This window comes from Leptonychotes weddellii, chromosome 3 (genome assembly GCF_054177405.1).
Source record: "Leptonychotes weddellii isolate Sample4059 chromosome 3, ASM5417740v2, whole genome shotgun sequence".
NCBI classification, from domain to species: domain Eukaryota; kingdom Metazoa; phylum Chordata; class Mammalia; order Carnivora; family Phocidae; genus Leptonychotes; species Leptonychotes weddellii.
Window position 1 is genome coordinate 108,081,964 of NC_138371.1, and position 19,332 is coordinate 108,101,295.

At 44.2% G+C, this 19,332-nt stretch overlaps 1 long non-coding RNA gene across 1 annotated transcript in view; it reads right to left on the minus strand.

The window, feature by feature from the left end:
- Positions 1–400: 400 nt before the first annotated feature.
- Positions 401–19,332, minus strand: part of LOC145720602 (uncharacterized) — a 100,329-nt gene continuing 81,397 nt past the window's right edge. The window contains exon 6 of the long non-coding RNA XR_014143681.1: positions 401–502. This is a non-coding gene — a long non-coding RNA (uncharacterized LOC145720602). The remainder of the gene's footprint in view (positions 503–19,332) is intronic.

Genomic DNA, 19,332 nt, shown 5'->3' on the forward strand with positions numbered 1-19,332 from the left:
TTTCCATTCACCAGTAATGGAAAAGGGAATCTTTCCTCTTCCCCTAGGCTTTTGGGTTTCAGAGTTGTGGGCTCCCCTGCCCTAGGGGAAGGTGACAGCTTTTTTGTGATCCAGGCAAAGTGGGGGTAGGTGGCCCCCAAGTCATCCCCTGCCCCAAATGGCACAACTCTTTATTTGAAATATCTAGGCTAATAAGGATTACATAACCCAGAAGAACAGGAGGTGTGAGGGGAAAGGGTGAAGGTGTTTAGGAGAGCAGACGGGTTCGTACGGTCCAGGGGAAGCGAGCCCTGCCCTGTGCTTTGAGCAGCGCCTGGGGTGCAGACCTGGGGTGCTGGAGGCTGCAGAGATGCCCGGGAACTCAGACTTGGCACCTTCATCCGGGGAGCCATAGTGAAGGTTCTGCATGGCCAAGCTGGGGTGGGGGGAGCTGATCCCTCCAGCAGAGCGTTCCACTTCCACAAAAGCATAGGGCGCAATGAACTGCTGACCAGCGGCTCTGCTATAGAAAAGAGACTGCATGCAGATTTGCAGGTAGTTTGTTTGGGTTTATTTTAAACACATAGAGAATGCCTTCCTCTGGCAGCAATTGTAAACTTTTATAGCAACTGAAAAGCTAGCATCCAAAAGAGCTGTAATTTACAAGCAATCTATTTTGTGCTTGTGCTTGTGCGTGTGTGTGTGTGTGGTCAAATGCTTTGGAACAAATGTTTCCAAGTGTCAGTGCCTCTTATGGTTTTGACTTTTAGACAAGGTCAGATGGCTGGCATTTTGGGTCATGCAGATCCAAATTCATTTTAGAATCAAGTGATAGACACAGCTAAGCCTTCTCTAGATGGAAACAGACGGCAAGCCATGAAAAAATTCTGACGCCTCTGCTCAATTCTTTTATGTGTGAGCACTAGAGTGACCCCAGGGATGGAGAGGGGTACTGTGACATCACATGGGGACCCATGACAATCAAATAAAATCTGGCTCCACATTGTCACTCACTCTCAATTGGTGAGTGGTCACTTGGAGCCAACTATGGTTTGATTTTTAAAAAAAGAAATGGAGCATTTCCTGCCTCCTTGGGAGTCGCGGGGCAATTCATACCTGCTATACCTGCTTCTCCACCACCAGCTCCTGGATCCACACAGCATCGTGTCTTGCCCGAATCACTTCCAGTAGCTCCCTTGCCAAGCCTGACATTCATATGCAGTGCCTTCCAGTACATTCTCCACACTGTGGCCAGAGGGAACTTTTCAAGTTCAAATGTGATCATCTCACCAGCCCTGTGCTCCAATCTATTATCCTTTTCCACGGCTTCCCATGACTCTGGGCATGAAGACCCTAACGCATAATGGGGCTTACAGGGCCCTGCATACCTGCTTCATTTTGCTCCACAACCCACCTCATTCTGGGAACTCCATCCATCACTCTCTTCCTTTCTCTTGAAAACACCACCATCCCTCCCACCTTGAGGCATTTGCACACACCATGCCTCTCCGTGAATGCCTTCCCCACCCATCTAATGCACACTTCTCCTTCAGGCCTTTGGTCCCAGCCCGCTTCCCTGAGCAGCCTTTTCCAAGCCTCCTGGACTGGGTCAGATCCTGGATTTATCATGTGAGATGTACCCCTGCTTCACGCACGTGTCACAGCCGTAAGTATACATCGGTGATATGGTGTCATTAATGTTCTTCCCCACAGACTCTAAATGCCACATGGGCAGGGACTTCCATGAATATTCAGACCTCTGTGTTTTTGCTCACTGCCATATCTTCAATGCCTTGTGCTGTGGCTAGAATAAGTAGGTCTTCTATCTTTTGTCAAATGAATGAATGAATGAGCATAGAAGCATCAGGCATTTATCAACAGATGGCCCATGAGGCACTGCCAAGAAACCTTTGGATCCTATGGTCTGGAAACAAAAAAGGCCAAATGTTCTCTAAGGACCTGTCAGGCCATAAAATACTATGACAATGAGAGAGGATTTCTAGACAAATGACCAAAGAAAGGGAACACAAAAGAAATAAGCTCTCAGCAAGGAAGACAACAGAAAACATGGCAAAAGGGTACTCTTTTCTCCCCGAGCTGTTTGTAGGGATTTCTGTCCTACCCACCGAGGTCGAAGAGTATATCTTATTTATCTTTAGATTCCTGGTGTTCAGCATCTCACATGCAGCAAGTAGTAGGTACTCAATAAATGTTTGTTGAATGGAAAGAGTAATTCATCACTTAGAAAGATATGAACACATTGACATTATTCTCCATTATTAAATCAGATTTTATATTAATAATTGATTGTGGTCATTGAATTCTTGTTTTGTGATTTCATTAACTGTTCAGCAATGTTCATGGTTTGTATTAACCTCCCGGCCTCTTTCATGTAATTGAATGTAATGGCTTGAAAGGGTTTGTGATAACATGGTTAGGAAGGTTCCATGCCCTCAATTTGATTGATTGTCCACTGTTCTGGTGCGCAGCGTGGGTGGGTTTGGACATCCTGGGGCACTAGACTCTTGATTCCCCTGCACTGCCTGGCTGCTCAGCTACTTCCTGCTCCGTTTGCTTCCCTCAGCTCAGCTCCTATCCTGGTGGAAGTCACAGATTGCAGCAACCACTAGAAACACAGAGAAGCTTTGGAAGCTACCAGTTCTGCTTTGGTGAATATATATTGATTTACAACCCGAGAGCTTTCCGCAACTCAGTTTGATCCATTCTGTTCAGAAATGTTTGTCACTACTTTCTGGATGGTTCTTTCAAAGAGTTTCAGTAAGGTTTATTTAATGGATTTGTTACCCGGAGATCCAGAGCAAAGGGTTTGAATTTATAAATATTTGGATGTTAACTTCTGGTTCCCTAAGTGAGCTCTCTCTCTCCGGGCCTTTGCTCATGCTGTTCCTTCCTCCTGGGACACTGTCTCTCTCGCTCTTCCTGCCTGGATAAGCTCAGCTCATTCTTGCATTCTCAGCTTAGACTGTCCTTCTTTCCAGAAGCCTTCTTGGACCCTCTAAGCCTGAGTGAGATGCTGCTCCTCTGAGCTCCCAGCACCTGCTTGTACCCCCGAAACAGTTTTCAACACACCATGTTTCCTTATTTCTATCCGCCGTTCCACCTAAAGCTGAGTGAAGGCAGGGACTGTATCTTAGCTACTGCCAAGTTCCCAGGACCTGACATAATGCCTGGCACACAGTAGGGACTTTAAATAGAGATTTGTTGACTACCAGATGAACAGATTCACTGACACTGGGAATAAGCTCCCTGAAATACAGAGAATGGATAGAGCCTGGCTTTTTCCCTGGGGCCAGAGATCTGGGACTAGCCTGGAGTCAGGGTTAGCCCAGAGTTCTCCCTACGTGTATAAACAAGCAGCTTAGTAAAAAGTGGCCTTTTTGATTATTGTTTCATTAGAAACGTCCTTTATAACAATTTTTAAAATATTGCCATATACCTTTTTTTTTTTTTTAAGATTTATTTATTTATTTGAGAGAGAGCAGGAGTGGGAGGGGCAGAGGGACAGGGAGAGAGAATCTCCAGCAGACTCCGTGCTGAGCATGGAGCACAATGCGGGGCTCAGTCTCACGACCCTGAGATCACAACCTGAGCTGAAACCAAGAGTTGGCCACCCAACTGATGGCACCACTCAGGCACCCCAAATTTTGCCATATACTTAATGACCAAGTAACTGCTTATTCCTGTTCATCATAATAAAAAAAACACATAAAGTCAATGATGAAAACACAGAAACCATTCAGCTATAAAATGTCATATCAATTTTGATTAATGTAACCGTATATCATGATAGCTTTTCTTACTAGTCATAACCAGATTTTTCCAAGAAGTGTCATTTGTGTGGTTGCTGTTTAATTTAAATCTATTTCTGGAGATAATTTATGTAAAACTTATTATGTTTTCAAAAAACATACACCATCCATATTCAGTGTTAAGGAAGACTTAGCAGCAGTAGTAAATCTCGTGGTGGTAGTACTCTGAGTACTCTAGTACTACTAGATCCGCTATGGGGTCTACGACAACTTTTTGGCTCATCACAGGCTGCTAATACTTTACAATTCAACTAACTTGCTTGGAGGTTAGACAAGATCGTTTTCATAATTTTAAAAAGAAAGACATTTCTATTCTTCTTCACGTAGTCTGATTGGGTCCTCACCTTCCAGGAAAATGCCTCTCCTCCTGAATTCCACCAACAGCACCAGTATGCGAACAGGTGGAGGAAAAAGTAGCTCCCGGAGAAAGCCTCGCTCGGGACCCTGGTCCTGCACTAGCATCCTTCTGCTTGTCAGGACACAGGATGCAGAGTGTTTCTAACAGTGTCCTCGCCCTTTTAACGTCAGGAGATGGTGACAGTATGCATTTGGTTTTTCCACATAAATTCTGTATTTTGGGTCATTTGTAAAAACTTTTGCAAGCCAGGACGTGCTTTGTTCACAAGCACACGAACAAGAGGTAAGCACCCTGGTGAGCAAACACACTGCCTGCTGGGGTCCAGAGGACTATCTTATACCTAGGATTTTGTCCAGCAATTCTGTCCATTTTAACTCTGAGGAGGGTTGGGAGGTTTTCACTATTACAAGTAGAGCTTCCAGGGAAACAAATTCAAAACTTGCTCTTCCGGTCTAGAGAATGTTGTTATGGCCCCATTGCCCTTAAGAAAAACTGACCTGTGAAAATCCAAATAAAAGAATGGGTTTGGACTACCAGAAATGAGCCTTTGCTTCTTCCAAAATTCTTCTGAATTTCAGGTGTATTGTGTCGAGGCTGCAGGTAATGAGCCTCATCATTCCCCGGGAGACAGGTACTGAGCACAGGCCTCCGTGCAAGGACAGGGCCAGGCACCAGGTTATCAAGATCTGGAAACTCCATCTCTGCTCTCCAGGGCAGGACATGCTCATACATACTGCAAAGAACCACAGACGGATTGGAAAATGTGAAGCTCAAATAGGGGAAGGAGGCTCCCATCACAGGAAGCCAGGGTGAGGGGGCGGGGGGGCTGGCCCTCAGCACCTCAGCTCCATCCCTGCACCAGGTTGTCCCCTGGGTGCCTTTCTTGATGCCAAACTCCTGCCTACCCTCAGATGTTAGCAAAAATGCCATTCCTCAGACATCCTTCCCGATGACAGCCCCGGACCTAAATTAGGTCCCCTTACTGGTCCCCCTAGGGTCCCCCCATCCCAGAGTTGTGCCAGATTGAGGGAACCCTGGGCAGTGTGACTGATCTTGGCATCGACCTTTCTGGAATGTGTCTTGTCTCTTTTCATTCATTCTACTATTGTTTGAGATGCTCTTATTTTCTCCCAAGGAATTCACTGCCCTGGGGTGCCTTTCACCACCCTCCCCAACCCTGGCTAACACTGCCTGTCCTTTGAGACAGACCTTTAGGCAGCCTCATCTGTCTGTGTCCCTGCCCTATGTCACCCCACCGAGCAAAATGAAGCACAATTACAGTCATCTGTGCATGTGTCTCCACCCCCCTCCTGCGAACTCCAGTATGGTAACCCAAGATCAACCACAGAGTAGGTGTTCTGCCATTATTCTTGGATGAATGACATCACTTAGTCTAAGCCCTTTGGGATCAAATGAGAGCATGAAATGTAAGGATGGGTAGTTTCTTGACCATGGCCATGGCTAGTTTGTTGCAAAATTGAGACTAGAGGGTTATTCCCATGCCTTTTCCACTGTGTCTTTTGGTAGTTAATTTCAGCATGTTTTAGTGTAACAATGTTTAAAGAGAGGCTTTAAACATTATAGAAATATAATATAAATATGAAGCAGACTTTAATAAGGATCCAAGCAAAGATTCATAATATGGATCTTTTCTGAGCCCTAAAACTAGCCCTACAGATTTGAGAACAGAATATTATTCAGGATTAGTAACTTGAGTGTGAATAAAAGAATGCAGAATGACCTCTTGGTCAAATTGTGAAGTTAGATTGTGAGAAGGGGAGTGTTCATTCAATTCTTTATTTCTTCACTAGCTGCTAGTTTTAGATTCACTGAATGTGTTATATGTCAAGCATGTGTTAGGCACACACAGTCCAAGGACAGATAATTTAAGTATGTGTGTAAGTGCTGTGAGCAATATGAGGTGCCCTGGGCACACAGAAGGGACAGTCACTATTTTTGAATAAATAAAATCAATTGGAGAATCAACTGGAGACCAGAATGCTCTTAGGGGCAAGTGGGTGTTTATGAGGCTGGGCAGGTAGGTGGAGACTAGAGCAGGAAAGGACTTAACGTCACTGATGACCCTTTGTAGCTCAGGCTGAACTCTGGTGACTTGGGGAATCTCTGTGACTCCATTCTGCTCCTCTTAAAAGCTCTAATGCTCCTCTTAAAAGCTCTAATAATCGGGGCGCCTGGGTGGCTCAGTCGTTAAGTGTCTGCCTTCGGCTCAAGTCATGATCCCAGGGTCCTGGCATCGAGCCCCGCATCGGGCTCCCTGCCCCGCAGGAAGTCTGCTTCTCCCTCTCCCACTCCCCCTGCTTGTGTTCCCTCTCTTGCTGTCAAAAAATAAATAAAATCTTTAAATAAAAAATTAAAAAATAAAAAATAAAAGCTCTAATAATGGCTCATTCCATGTGTGGGCACGTGCATGTGCATGCAGGGAGGGTGTGGGATGGGGGGCAAGAACACTAATTCTGTCCTACGACTGTTTTTCTATTCCTGGTAATTAAATGTTCTTAAGGAAAGGCTCACAAAATCATGTCACACTGCGGAAGAACAAGTAAATGGCCAAATGGTTCTAGATGCACATCCTTCATTAGCCAGCACCTGTCATGTTTGAATATAATTCAAAGGGATTGAAACGGGCCTTGCCTAAGATAGTCATTGCATAATGTTCATCCTTTTAAAACATGTCTGTGGAGTTCCCAAACATTTGCCCCTTGCTTTACATAACTTCTTCTCTTAAAAAATGCTTAGAAATTATTGTTAAGTGGAAGCTCATGACAGAAGTCACTGTAAACCCTGCACTCAGTAAGGCAGACAAGGCCGTGCCATTCCCGAATTCTGCTCTTTCCAACTGTTCTGCTTCAGGGAGAAGGTGTGTGCTCTGGGCTGGTCTTGAGTTTTATACTGTGCCTTTCATGCCTACTGTATTTTGGTTTGCTTTTATTTTCCCAGATCCAGGATGTGTGATGTAATTTATTTTAAAATCCTGAAAAGTTTAATTTTTAAATTAAAACAAAATGTTCAGACATTGATTTCATAGCTTTCCGACAAAGGTTACCTATATTCTCATGTCCCTGTGATTATATCTTCGGATAGTTTTTTTTTTTTTTTCTTAAGTTCTGAATGTGAGTGTTCTGGGTTTACCTTTCCCTTTCATAGCCAAACAAAATAACTTGCTGCCCTACCCCCGTCAACTGCAGAGAACTCCATGCCTGCCCCCATGTTCTGAGGCTTTCCTGTGCCAGAGGCATCTACATTTCGGGTGTCATCTTGCCTTTGATGACCCTGCTGAGCTGGTTTGCCCCATTTTCTCCTTCATTTTGCCCTAAAGTGTGGAAGTTGCTTGGACTCCTGCATTTAACAAAGTCCCATTAACATATGTGGTCAGTTGGTATGGCAGATTTTTATTTCAGGTTTGGAGATAATGGAAAATTATAATAAATAAACGAATTAAACAATCAAACAAATGAAACAAGAAGAAAACAACCCCAACCAGGAAACATTTTAAAGCTCAGCCACCCTGTTTGCTGGGCGCTGGCTACTCCATCCACAAGAGCCTTCTCTCGCACCTCCTAATCTGACACGTTTGCTCTTTTACTTTAGATAACTTTCCCCCTTGTCCTCCGAAAGGATCGGAGCCCCCACTCACTTCCATGTCCGGGGACAATTGAATACCCGTGCTAAGGAGTCTACACCCAATTCCAATGCATGTGGGGCATTAAAGCAATTCTCTGGCAGTAGCCAGGTGTTCTAGAAATCAACTCAATCCAGACACTATCTATCTGGAGATAGCATCAGAGCACACAGGTTAAGGGGTCAGTCCCATGAGCCTGTCATCCACTGCAGACATCAGTTGCACAAGGTTGTTACCTAAATCAAAGATTCCTGCCACCCCCTCTTGGGCTCACAGGACTCAGGAAACAAGTATACTCACTAGATTATTGGTTTATTACAAAGGATAGTAAAGGACATGAATCAACAGCCCGCTGAAGAGATCCATAGGGCAAGGTATGTGGAAAGGGGCTTGGCATTTCTATGCACTTCTTGCCTAAACAACTCCCCAAATCTTCATGTGTTCACCAACTCCAAAGCTCTCCAAACCCTGTCCTTTTGGGGTTTTATGGAGGCTTCATTACATAGGCATGAAAGATGAAATCATGGGCCATTGGCCATTGATTTGACCTCCAACCCATTTCCCTCCCCCAGAGATCAGGGGTGGGACTGAAATTTCCAACCCTCTAAACAGATGGTTGATTTTCCTGGCAACCACTCCCCATCCTCAGGGGCTGTCCGAATATCTCCATTAGCATAACAAAGACATCCTTGTCACTCTCATCACTTAAGAAATTCCAAGGGTTTTAGGAGCTCTATGCCAGAAATGGACTGGGAGAAAGACAAAACATATACTTCTTATTATAAATCACAATATCATACCTGCTGACAGCAGCAGGGGTCCTAGCAGAGAGCAGATGGAGCATGAAAGGGTTTGACCCAAGACAGTTTAGTGAAGGGGTTACTGACACGGACAAAGGGAAGTAACAAGAGATGGTGACATCCCCGGGGATTAGCAATGGTGGGAGGATGTTATCACTCCTGGGCCTGACCAATCTTGTGAGAACCCGGTGAAGGTTGGAGCCACAGAAGAGGGATCCCCATGAGGAGCTGGGGTAGCAGAGAAAGGCAGCCAACACTGGACCCTTGGGTAAGTAGGGATTGGGAGTGGGGTGGGGTGGGATATGATAAATACATCTCTCTCTCCTCTCCTCCTCTTTTCTCCTGCAGGTGCCTCCCATTGACTGAACCCACCTGAAAGCCATGGGGCAGGGGAACCTGGGTGGTGCACTCCCGGAGGTCAGCCTCCCTGGGCACAGAACAATGCAGCAAGAGGAGTACGAGTAATAACCAGCCCGTTCTTTATACGGAGAAGTTTTATCTCCCTCTTTGTTTGAGCTTCTCCCACTCAGACTGGTCCTATATTTGTGGTCTTTGAGCAACCAAAATCTTACAAGTATTTTTTCCCCTCAAACTAAAGAGCAGTTCTCTCCCTAAGAGGAATTCTGCCATTCCTCTAGAATAAGTGTCTCAAAACTCTACCAACATTAACAGTAGTTGCTCCTTCATGCTTCTTAAGGTTTAGAGCATCACCTCTTTAGAGAATCTTTTCTTTGTGTATTTTTAAATGGTCTTATTGAATGCCCCTCCCCCCCCACCTCCAACCGCCACCACACACACCCTGAGCAGCACATGGCCAGCCTGTCTTAGCTATTAACACACAACTGGTGGTGTTCCTTAGCTCACTAGTTTGTTTTATTAATATAGAGGGGGAGAACGGGGAAGATGTGATACTGGTAATCATGTTTAACAAATTATTAAATGTTAGGTTGTGGGGGCACCTGGGTGGTTCAGTTGGTTAAGCATCCGCCTTTGGCTCAGGTCATGATCCCAGGGTCCTGGGATAGAGTACTGCATCAGGCTCCTTGCTTAGCGGGGAGTCTGCTTCTCCCTCTACCTGCTGTTCCCCCAGCTTGTGCTCGCTTTCTCTCTCCCTGACACATAAATAAATGAAATCTTAAAAAATAAATAAATATTAAGTTGTGAATATTTGCTGTTTTGCTTCCTGAGGAGACTTTTCTTTCCCTACCTCCATCTCTCTGGGACAGGAAAACAAGGGATCCCCCGTAAAGGACTACTTTTTTGCCCCTTTTCCTGCTTCCATTCTTGCTAGGACCTACACCCTGCCTTACACACGCTTTGTAGAACAGATCATGTATGTCCTCCTTGTAAAGGTCAAAGAGTTAATGATTTCTTTGGAGTCTTCCAGCACAATAGATGAGATTTAAGGAGTGACTGGGCAGGGTCAACAAGAGTGTTTTCCAAGACCACTGATTCACCAGGACGCCTGGATCCAGGGCATTAGTGACTTATAGAGGATGCCCAAACACTCCTCTTTGTTCCGGATGCCTGGGAAGACACATGCACCAGATCACAATCCTCAATAAAAATCCCAGACCCCAAGCAAAGACCAGACTCTCCTTTCCTTTCTTAGTCTCCCAGATGCTCTGTCAGTATCTACTCTGTCTCTCTGACTTCAATAAACTCTACTCCCACTTCTTCTTGGTTCACGTTTGATTTCTATTTTGTGTGAAGCTAAGACCCTCTTGACTGGTCCTGCAGGACCCCCCTCTGGGTCCTTGGACCTGGCCAACCTGCATCACCTCTGGGGTCTGAACAGTTCCTGCTGCAAGCCCACCGGTGACATGTCCCCCTTGCTCTAAGAAAGATTGGTGGATATTCAAAGAGATGTGAAGGGTGGCCAACCCCTAATTATGAACCTCCTTAATCCCAGCAAAATTACAGTAAGACTTCAAACAAAACACTGGTGACAAAGGCAATTGCCTCTCTTTTTCTGTTAGAAGTAAGTACTTGCTGGTTTATCTCTTCTAATGATATTTTGGGTCTAAAGGATATACTGTGGTTGTTGGCAGCTCTGGTAATGATATGGTTTGAAGGTTTTTAAGTGTCATTATTCAGTTCCTGTGAAGAAAATAGTTAAGGTCAACTATTAAAAATAAAATAAATAGGAAAAAACATCATTATCAGAGTAGAGGTGTGGCTAATGAAAATGGCTCCTATCATAGAAGGATTTCCTCTTTCCTCCCTTCTCCTCTTAGAGTCATAGAGTTTGGCCAAGGGAGATGGACGAAGGGGTGGTTCAGGGCCTTGCTAGAGAGGAGGAGAGCAGCCTCTCCTGGAGGGAGGCCAGGACGGCCCTTCTTCCATGGGCTGACAGCACGATGCCTGCCCCAAGCTGCTTAATCTACCTTTGCCCCTTTTATTGGAGTGGGAGTGGGTGTGTGTTGGTGGTGAGGTGAGGGGCTGGTTCTCAAGGAAAATAATGTTGCAACTGAGAGACAGTTGTCCCAGGATCAATGGATTCCAAAGAAGAAAACCCACATCAGGGACTTAACCCTGGTCACCACTCTGCTGAGAGCTTCTAGTTCCTATCATTGTGACAAGCAATGTTCTAGGTTAGTTTCCTTATTGTATCAAGACAGGTGTGTTACATGTTCTAGGCAGAAGGAGCAGATATTACATCTGTGGGCTTGGTGCCTACATTCTAAGACAGAAGATGACAGAGAAAAGGCAGTAAGAATATGCCATATATAACCACCTTTCCTCTCAACATCAGCAACTTCATCTCTGGGTAAGGATACTGCCTGATCTTCCCACAGGGATGGTGAGATAAATGCTATTAAGTGCTTTCTAAAAGGGACAGGTCCTCTCTAGTGATGCTGTGGATTTTGTATGACCTGCTGTATTCATTTGACACTTTGCAAGTTATTTATCCTGTCTGGATCTAGTTTCCTCATCCGTTAAAATAGGGATGTTAACAGTACCTACTTCACAGGTTTATTGTGAAGTTTGAATGACTTAATGTATGTAAAGCACCTACAACAGTACTATCACTATTTGTATTGGTCAGAATGGTTGGGCTACTTAGCCCTTTTACTTAACACATAAGAATTTATTTCTCACTCACCCAGAGTCTGCTGGGTATCCAAGGACTCCCCAAGACAGTCCCCTTCCATGGGGTGACTCAGGGTTCCAGGCAGTTTCCATCTTGTGGCTCCTTCACCTCATGATGGAGAAAGGTGAGTGAATGTCTTCAAAGAAGGGAGACATCCCAGGCAGCATTTATCCCTGGGATCCCACTCCCTTTTCCGTGCATCTGTGAGAAATGGAAGTGTAGCCTACATGGCTGTGGGCTTGACATGATTAGACACTAAGACCTAGTAGACAGATGTCCAGGGCTCTTGCACAGAAAAGATCCTGATGTATAGATTCTGGACAGTGGGAACCTTGTTTTCAGTTCTAGGTCCAAGCAGGGGAAAAATGAGTTTCATCCCCTTCCCCGCCCCCACCCCCCCACCCCTCTGTCACCATAACAGAAAGCACCAGTCTGGAAGGGCAGCAGGCAGCCCTCAGAGGAGAAACTGCTGGGCATGGCCAAAGGATCACAGGCCCAGACATGGGGTACTTGCATGAGAGGGACCCAGGCATAAAAGCTCCAGCCTTTGGAAGCTCACATCCAGGCAAAGCAAAACCTTCCTTAAAAATCAGTTAGGAAAGGGGCACCTGGGTGGCACAATCAGTTAAGCATCCAACTCCTGGTCTCTGCTCAGGTTGTGATCTCAGGGTCATGAGATTGAGCAAGCCCTGCATCGGGCTCCACACTCAGCACGGAGTCTGCTTGGGACTCTCTATCCCTCTCCCTCTGCCTCTCCCCCACCAATGTGTGCTCGCTCTCTCTCTAAAATAAATAAATAAATCTTTTAAAAAAATCAGTTAGGAAAATCTCAATACTTCCAAATTTTACAGTAAGCAAGCATACAAGCAACTACTAAGGTTTAGTAATTAGGATGCAGAATCCGGAAGCAGGTATCTTGGCCTTAGAGCACCTAGAGACACAAAATCAGGAGTCCAGACTAGACCACAACTATTTCTCTAGCCTTAGAGATGACTGAGTATCAGAGAAGTATAACCAGAAATAGCATTTACAATTGTCTGTGTGTCACCTGTAAAATCTCCCTTAATGTCCACAACATATGAGGTATGTACTTTTTATTTTTAACTGAGGCAGACACTGGTCACCCAACTGCCCTAAGTCTGGAGCAAGTTTAGATATGATGCAAAGTTTCTACAGACTGTGGTTCAGCCAGTGTCAATGAGTCCGCTCCCTCTCTTGGTCAGGGAAGTGAGAGACCAGGCCTTCTAGACACAGCTACAACATGGGCCATGGATGGAGAGGCCCTGCAGGAGTATTTGAGTCAAGTATTGGAGTATTTTGAGTTCTGGCCTGGTGAGTTTCAGTAGTAGCTCTTCCTATCTGATGCACCAAATAATGCACAAATTATTAAACATCATTTCACAGGACGGAATTTAGTACAAATTGTAGTTGCTTCCTCTGCCCCTGAAGAGAAGCTTATGACTAATATAGCCTGAAGCAGTTTCCATTCAATTGGACCCTGAGTCCCTCACTCACTGTTCTGCACATGATCTTTCCCATGGGTGCCTGAAAGCTCTGGGTCGGTCCTGTTGACACAGGATAAATGAATGAATTCCTACCACAATGCACATGGCAAAGTCTGCTGGGGCCTAGAAGGTATTGCTTCTCCCTAAAAGTCTCTTTTTCTAACTGAGAACAATTTAGAGAGCAGTTTCGGTCTGGGGAGAAGACCATTCAATGCCCTCCCTCCCGGGCTGGAGTGGAGGGGTCTGGCCCCACAGCAGCCGGTGTTTATTGGGAGTTTCAGGCAAGTCTGGGCTTATGTGGCCATTTCTAGCGCAGGCTAGCAGGTGCCTATTTATGTGACAGAACAGGGGGTCCACTGGGACAGAGCAAACCCAAGGGAAGGAGTTCCATGCGCAAAGATGATGATAGCTACTGAGCTGTTGGGGGCTCAGTAGGGCCCCTAACCCATTTTGTTGTCCTGCCTGGCCCTATGAACCTGTTCCACTCTGAGCCTGGGAAGGGAGTGTGGGCAAAACCAGGAAGAACAGCCTTCCCCCAAATCATGGTGAATTGGGTTACCAACACAGGAAGAAGAAGTCTCCATGAACTGGTAAAGATTCCAGCCTGATTTAGTGCACTGAGGACTCCAGAACATTCTATACAGCAGCACTGGCAATCGCAGAAGGTTTGTGCTCAGGGTGAAGGCTCGGCGGGCAGCCCAGTGCTGGCCTGGTGGACATAGCAGCTTTGGCTGTGATGGGAGGTGGTTCTCCAGGTGACTTTGCAGGGGCTCTGGTTCAGCAGGAGCCACTATAGACACTCCGCAATGAGAGGAGACAAATGGTATGGGGTGCGGGGTACGGGGAGAAGCCAGGGCATGTTATTTGTATCATTTTTGTGATCGTGATTTTCACCCCAGCCCTGGGGAAACCCGCATGCTGTAGTAGTCTACATCCACAGGTTGAAGAAACAGTCTATTCTCCCCTGGCTCCAAGTAAGAGTAGACACCCTACAACACCAAGCTATGAGGGACTATTATTACACCTCTCTAGGTCACCCTTTCCAGGATAATTAAGGCAAGATCAAGACATGAGCATGCCCTGGGCAAGGCTACAATTTAGCATGCTAGAGCAGGATAATTGATCATCCCTTCCAGCCAATATTCTTTATATACATGTTCAACGTTTACTTGGGAGAGAGACTGAGCTCTGTGCGAGGGATGAGCAGAGATCCCTGCTGGCAGGAGTCTGCATCCCCTCCTTTGGGTGGGACAATTCTCCATGTTCCCAAAGGCCCCTAGGGAGGCAGTTTCACCCTGCCGAGAATCAGCAGCAGAAATTGCTGAGCAGCACAGAAACTCTGCAGGTAACAGGTCTCCCCCTCTTACAGAGCAGCCTCTTACATTTTTGAGGATGTCAAGGACATACCTTTTGGAGGTCTTGTCCCCCTCAAAAGTGACTTATGAGAACATTTCTTTTGTTCATACCTAGTATGTACTTAAGTTAAGAGCGGGTCTGGAAAGTCAAATTTTCTCTATTTCATTACATTTAGTGCAGCCTCATTGAGGCTGGCTGCCTGGCAAATCCCCCTTTAATCTGCCTCTGGGGGTATTGCTAACCTATCAGCCAGAAAGTGCTTTCTGGCTAATTTTCTGCTCACTTTAATTCTACTTACTGATTTGTGAATCCATAGCCTCACATTGAGGTTTTGGTTGAGGATACACATTTTTTACATCTCCTTACCCTTTGTTCTCCTTTTCTCCCTTCAGTTGGTCAGACTTTAAACGCATTTATCAAATACATATAAAATAGTTTCCTTGAAGTTCAGATTAAGAATACCAGAGTATTTGATTTTGTAGAACTGCATATTAATTTGATACCTATTTTTGCTGTACCTACTGCACCAACAGATTCAGAAAACAAGTTTTTTTTTTTTTTTTTTTTTTTTTAAGAAACTGAATGAGAGAGGGGCGCCTGGGTGGCTCAGTTGGTTAAGCGACTGCCTTCGGCTCAGGTCATGATCCTGGAGTCCCTGGATCGAGTCCCTGGATAGAGTCCCGCATCGGGCTCCCTGCTCAGCAAGGAGCCTGCTTCTCCCTCTAACCCTCCCCCCTCTCATGTACTCTCTCTCTCTCATTCTCGCTCTCTCAAATAAATAAATAAATCTTTAAAAAAAAAAAAAGAAACTGAATGAGAGAGAGAGAGAGTGTGTGAGCACATGAGCATGAGCAGGGAGGGGCAGAGGGAGAGGGAGAGAGAGAATCCCAAGCAGACTCCACGCCCAGCATGGAGCCCAACAAGGGGCTTGATCTCACGACCCTGATACCATGACCTGAGCTGAATTCAAGAGTCATGTGCTTAACTGACTGAGCCACCCAGGCATCCCTGAAAACAAGTTTCTAAAATGAACACCAGCTCACATAGCTCTCAATGTTTGTCCTCCTTTGGTAGCTCCCCAATATCTGTGTGATTAAAGTCAATATTCTCTGGCTTGATATTTAGGCCTTTCATGATCAAACCTCACCTCTTTTTCCACTGTGCTCTCCAAGATTCCCTCCCGTGCACTTTGCCTTGTACCCACACTGAAAATGATAAGCATTGCAGGATTACAACAAAAAGCTCTTAGAGACAGACACCCAATTATCCAGCAGGCTCGCAGGACACTATACGAACTTCCTGATGCATCTGGGAAAACAACGATGTGACGTCTCCAGCCCAACTCGTAGCACTAAATACTTACAAATTCAGCATGCATCAGACCCAATGCACAGCTCAAATCACCCACAGTCTTCCCATTGCTCAGCTCCCTTCTGTCATCATGGCAGCCCACACCTAGTAGTAAACAGTGAGAACCCCTGACAAGAGAAGGAAGACATTAAACTTCAGTGTTTGTACTCTAGAGTCTCATGTAGCTGTCCAGTTTTTCTCTCCTTGTTACATAAGGATTAATACACAATCCTTGAAAGCCCCATCTGAGTTAGGGCAGAGAAACCTCCGTGTCTTCCAAGCTGCCCATGATGGGGTCACAATATCTCCCCAGCCTTATAAAATAGCCAAGTAAGTGACATGAGAGTTTCTCTTCATTGGACAATAGGCAGCAAGGGCAGTAACCTCTGAGAGAAGGGATATAAATGAGATGAGACATACAATGGCCTCAATTTATTGCGGGTCGAGTTTCTAGGCTGATGTTCAGAGAGGCAGGGTCCAAACAGAGCTTGACAGTTTGGCTGAGTTGAGCTTGACAGAGTTCAAAGTTTAGAGAGGCCAAATTGGCTAGAATTTCCAGGGCAAAATACCAGAGAGGAGGGAGTTTCACCGAGAGCTCCAAAAATCTGCAGAGGGATCCTGTGGAGTGTGTGGGATAAGGACTGATCTGACTATGCAAGGACACTACCTGAGGCCAGGAAAAGAATCATTAGAAAGGAGTGGGCAGGAGCCCCTGGGTGGCTCAGTCAGTTAAGCGTCTGCCTTGAGCTCAGGTCATGATCCCAGGGTCCTGGGATTGAGCCTCAGGTCGGGCTCCCTTCTCAGTGGGGAGCCTGTTTCTCCCTCTCCCTCTGCCTGCCCCTCCTCCTGCTTGTACTCTCTCCCTCTGTGTCAAATAAATAAATAAAATCTTAAAAAAAAAAAAAGGAATGGGCAAAAAAAAAAAATGGAGATCACACAAGGCTAGAAATAATTTATGTTCCCATCAGCCAGGGTGGGAAGACCTTATAATACAGTGGGTATTGAGTACAGATTTCAGAAGATACTGCCTTAGTGGTGAGACTAAATTAGCCCTAGATCTGCCCTAACAAAATGTGAAAGCCAGCCTTGAAATGATTGCTCCCTAGAACAAACAATGTACAAAGGTAAACAACATAATCCATAAAATTTGTACTCTTTAGCATATAATGAAAAATTATCAGGAGTGCAAAGAACCAGGAAAATGTGACCTATAACTACAAGAAAAAAGTAATAATATAAATAGGTTTTCAAAAGACACAGATATTAAAATTAGCACACAAGGATGTTGATACAGCGATTATAAATATACTCCTTATCTTCAAGAAGATAAAGGAAAACCTAAACATGATGAGAGACATGGGAGATATAGAAAAGCCCCGAATCAAATTTTTAGAGATGAAGAATATTACATATTAAGTGAAAAATACACTAGATGAGAGTACCAGCTGATTAAACATTGCAAAAGAAAGATCAATGAATTTGAAGACATAGTAGTAGAAATATTTAAAATGAAAGCGAGTAAAAAGATTATAAAAAATACAAAAAGCATCAGTGAGCTATAAGATTATATCAAGCAATTGAACACATGTATAATTGGAGTTCTTTTTTTTTAGTTAACATGTAGTACAATATTTGTGGAGTAGAATTCAGTGATTTATCACTTACATACAACACCCAGTTCTCATCACAACAAGTGCCGTCCTTAATACCTATCACCCATCTAGCCCATCCCCCACCCACCTCCCTCCATCAACCGTCAGTTTGTTCTCTGTTGTTAAGAGTCACTCATGGTTTGTTTCCCTCTCTCCTTTTTTTCTTTTCCCCTTCCCAAATGTTCTTCTGTTTTCTTTCTTAAATTCCACATGAGTGAGATCATACGGTATTTGTCTTTCTCTGACTTATTTCTCTTAACATAATATACTCTAGGTCCAGCCACATTGTTGCAAATAACAAGATTTCATTCTTTTTGATGGCTGAACATTTAATGCAATTCCTATAAAAATGCCACCAGCATTCTTCACAGAGCTAGAACAAACAATCCTAAAATTTATATGGAACCACAAAAGACCCCAAATAGCCAAAGCAATTCTGAAAAAGAAAAACAAAGCTGAAGGCATCACAATTCCAGATTTTAATTACATTACAAAGCTGTAGTCATCAAGACAGTTTGGTAATTGGAGTTCTATGGGGGAAAAAAAAAACAGAGTGAGAAAGAAAAAATATCTGAAAAAATAATGACCAAAAATATCTAAATTTGATGAAAATTATAAAACCACAGATAGACTAATCTCAACAAACCCCAAGCAAAAGAAATATGAATAAAATGACAACAAGGTATATCATAATCAAATTGCTTAAAAACAAATGATAGAAAGTCTTAAAAACATCCAGAGAAGAAGACATATTAAATAAAGGGGCTAAAGACTGCAAATTTCCCATCAGAAATTATGCAGACCAGAAGACCACAGAGTGACATCATTAAAACACTGAAAGAAAAACTGCCAGCCTAAAATTCTACACTCAGCCAAAACATCTTCAAAAAAATGAAAGCAAACTAAGGGGAAGTTGAGAGAATTTATCATCAGCAGACTAGCGTTACAAGAAATATTAGAAGGAATTTCTTAGGCAGAAAGAAAGTGATACCATTGACAGTATACAGAAGAGCAGGGGAATGGTAAACATGTAGGTAAATGGAAGTATATATTGCCCCCTCATCTTTCAAATCGCTTTAAAAGATAATTGACTGCTTCAAGCAAAAGTAGTAACAATGTATTGCTGAGTTTATAACATGTGTAGCAATCGTACATTAGAATGTATGGCTATAATAGCACAAAGGCCTGGAGGGGTAAGCATACTGTTGGAAGGTTCTTAAACCATACACGAAGTAGCATAACATTATTTGAGGTAGACTGTGATAAGTTAAAGATGTGCATTGTGGGGGCACCTGGGTGACTCAGTCCGTTAAGCCTCTGACTCTTGGTTTCAGCTCAGGTCATGATCTCAAGGTTGTTAGATCAAGCCCCATGATGGGCTCCATGCTCAGCATGGAGTCTGCTTGAGATTCTCTCTCCCTCTCCTCCCCTTCTCCCCCTCTCCCCTGCTCTCTCTCTTAAATAAATAAATAAATAAATAAATAAAATCTTAAAAAAATAAAGGTGTACATTGTAAACTCTAGAGCAACCACTAAGACAAGATAAAACAAAGAGTTATAGCTAATAAACTCATTATAGAGATAAATAGATTAGGATAGGGACATGCTCAAGGTCATCAGTACTTAACATCCATATATCAAAGGGAAATGAACAAAACTACAAAACAAACATAGGGAAGATAAAGGACTTGTGTCTCCCTATGTAACTGTGGACTAGTCATGAAATGCAACCACAGGGTGTCCTAAGATAAAAGGTAACATAGATGTCA